Source organism: Lucilia cuprina, chromosome 5 (assembly GCF_022045245.1).
Source record: "Lucilia cuprina isolate Lc7/37 chromosome 5, ASM2204524v1, whole genome shotgun sequence".
In the NCBI taxonomy this organism is placed as follows: domain Eukaryota; kingdom Metazoa; phylum Arthropoda; class Insecta; order Diptera; family Calliphoridae; genus Lucilia; species Lucilia cuprina.
Window position 1 is genome coordinate 53,185,495 of NC_060953.1, and position 3,837 is coordinate 53,189,331.

Here is a 3,837-nt window from a genome sequence, read left to right on the forward strand (position 1 = left end):
AGTAACATTTTCTAAATCTTTCATTTAATAGAAAATTTTATAAAATTTCTCTTAAAGAAAATATTTTGTACATTTCTTTTTCAATAAGAAACTCTGCAAAATTCCTCATTTTAAAATATTTTTAAAAAATAATTTTTTTAATTTATCTTTAAAAAAATTCTCTTTTTAAAGATAATTTTTTCATTTTGTAGAAAATTTAACTAAAATTCTCTTTATATAGAAATATTTCAAAAATTTCTCTTTCAATAGAGAATTTCATAAAGTTCTTTATATCCATATAAAATACTTTAAAAATTCCTTTTTCTATAAAAAAATTACAAACTTTATTTTTCAATATAAAATGTTTAGTAGTGAATCTTCCTAAAGTTCTCTATCAATATAAAATTCTCCAAAAATATCTCTTTCTATAAAAAAGATATCGCTTTCAGTAGCAAATATAAAATATTAAAAATTTCTTTTTCAATAGAAAATGTTCTTCATTTTAAAGAAATGGAACATTTTTTAAACTTCGTTTTTTAATAGAAAATTTTAAGAAATTTCAAACTTTTATATCCTAACTCCACTCTCCCTCGGGGGCATGTAATCTTGGTGAAGCGTCCACCTTGGTGGTAATGCAATCGCGGGGAATAAAGGGATTATTCCAATACCTCTAGTTTGGTTACAGTCTACTACCTGGCTTAGTCCTTGTATAGAGTTAAAGAGGGTGGCCAGTTGCCCACAGGACTATGTCCTGGCTGGTCAATTGGTTGAGGTTTCTTTGGGATCCAACAACAGATAACCCATAGAGGAGTGACTGTGGGGCTAAGCGTTGGAAATGAGTTCGTAATAATTGTATATGGTACGGGATAATGTGATGTGTGCTGGGTTGTATGATGATGAATGATACCATTGGACTTTTTCTTCCTTGTCCAGATATGTTCAGTGTATATTCTGTTCATATTAGAATTACCACAGTGAGTCCCTGTGAGTAAGAACAATGTCCTCGGCTTCTTTGATGGATTCGTACTTCAGTTTATCGGTTACGTCTCTAAGTGCTGTTGCCAAATCAACAGAGGACATACCATCTGCGTGACTGTAAACGGAAGTGATGTTTTACATCTCGGAAGTTAAGCAACGGGGCAGCAATGGTCAGAGAGCAAAGTGCTTGTACATGAACCGGCTCAACCCATGTACAAAAATTTCATCTATCTCAGTAGTTTGATTTGGCGACTTTATTGTCGGTGTTAGATTGAGCTTGCTCGTGACACCTGTCGTTCCCAAAGGGGGTGAAAAAGTCCGTCTAAACAGGTGATCATGTAAAGATCTTGGACAATTCTTAAGTTAACTTCAATGGACAATTTAAAAAAATCGCTTTAAATAAAAAAATACAAAATCTCACTATTAGCAAATAATTTTAACAAATTTCTCTTTCCTAAATTTCTCAGCCATAGATAATGTTACCTAATTCCATTTCACAAAAATTTTACAAAATTTCCATCTTTAATTAAAAATTTGCCTAAATATTAATATCAACAGAAAATTTTATAAAATATCTCTTTCAGTAAAACATTTTTGCAAAATGTCTCTTTTGTTAAAAAATTTAGGAAAATTTAAAATACATGTATTTAAATGATTTCAAAGACTTCCCTTGTATGAATGTATGAATTTATGCTTTTATGTTTGTATATAAGTACACACTAAAGAATCCGACAAAATAGAGAGTTACGGTGTCATTTAAGGGTTTCATTTTCAACATTCATGAATTTCTGTTCTTATTTTTTTTATTATACAATTTTTGCGATAAAAACAGTATTTAGCGTGTTAAAGAAATATATATGACTTTTTTTCAAATAAATTGAAGGAAAAAAAGAATAAAAATAAGCAAAAAGCTCAGCAAGAAACTCTTGTTAATTGCATTTCAAGATTAAAACTTCAGTGTCAGGGTTTTTATGTCATCAGCATTTGTATTGTTCGTTGCTATTGCTGCTGATGATTTTGCTGCTGTTGTTCTTATTCTTTTTTTTTCTAAGAAAACAATGTATGTTTACATGTATCCAACACAAACAAACAAAAAAGAATAAACAAACAAACACATTTATACATGCATTGAAATCTATTTACAACAGGCGACATCATGTTGTGATTATTGCATATCCGTAGGTCATAAACAAAAGGAGGCTCTTCACAAAAAGATGTGAATACTAAACGAAAGAAAAAAAAAGAAAGGATAATAAGAAATAGCAAAAAAAAAGAAAAAACGAAATGAAAACCTAAAGAATTTAGAAATGGGTTAGATTACCATCGTATTATTATTTATTTGTTTGTTTGTTTGTCTTCTATCTTATTAGAGAAACAAAATCACATACTGATAACATCAAGTTCATTTAAGTAGACAAATATTCAATGTTTTTGTTTGTTTTTGATAGATAAGAACAAAAGTTTAAAAACAAAAGGAGTTTGAATACTTTAGTTGGTCAGAATTAGATACAAATAAACAAAATATAAAAAACAATACAATCTGTCTACAAATAAACTAATGAAAATGGTTTTTAAATTGCTTAGAAATTTCGACATTAAATTCTGATATTCAAGTTTTTAGAAATATGTTTGTTATCTTGCAAGTAATTGAAATTTATTATACATTCTTATGCGAAGGCTTTTTTAATATTTACGTGTAATACTTTTATTTAAAAATTTTCCATTTATAGAAAAATTTTCAAAATTCCTCTTTTATTTTTATAATATCTTTATATTCTTATTCAATGTTTCAATCAAACAGTTTCTTTCAATCGAATATTTATCAAAAATTTACTATGAACAGAAAATTTATTCAAATTTCAGCTTTAATAATTTAAAAAAATTAACCCCCTTATTCATAAACAGCATTTTATTTTATAAAAGGTTTATAAAACAAAATTCCCATACGAAATTTGATTTATAAACCGTTTATAAAATAATTTTTTTTTTATGAATATGGGGGTAAATCTTTAAATAGAAAATTTTACAAAAACTAACTAACTAACTAACTAACTAACTAACTAACTAACTAACTAACTAACTAACTAACTAACTAACTAATTAAGAAACAAACTAACTATCTAACTAACCAACTAACTAACTAAGTAAGTAAGTTACTAACTCATTAACTAACCAACTAAGTAAGTAAGTTACTAACTGACTAACTAAGTAATTTACTAACTTACTAACTAACTAACTAACTAACTAACTAACTAACTAACTAACTAACTGCTTTAAATCGATGGACATAAAAAGTGGTTTGACGGCACAAGGCTTTGACCTGGACGTGAGATAATACTTCAGAAAGATTCCTTTCATTTTGGTCTTCTGGGTGCTTCGCTACCCAATCGAATACAATATTATAGAAAATTTAAAAAGTACTATTTGATAAGCAACAAGTGTCAAACATTTCCCTCTTATAGTTTAATTAGTCAATCGGAGGATGGAATTAAAAAAAAAAACGCCAAAAAAGTGTCTCATAATTTTGAAAGATGTGTCCAAAATATTTGCAAATATTGTATTAGGTTTTGAGTTAAAAAGTTATAAAGAACCCAAAAAGGTACCAAAATCACCTTTCTTGAATATGTTCGCCCTTAAAATTATGAATTTCGAAAACGTACCAAATACCCATATGCTGTTTTTTGGAGTAGAAGTAGATGCAATTAAAATATTTCTTGTATCAGTAATATTGTGTAAGATAATCAAGAAAACCTATCGTAGCCGTTTTTCCTCTTTTTACCACCAAATATTCAAATATCAAAAAATTCCTCCTTAGTGGATCTACATATCCAAAAGACATATATTGTCAAAATTTCATGAATCTAGGATTAGTCGTTGGAG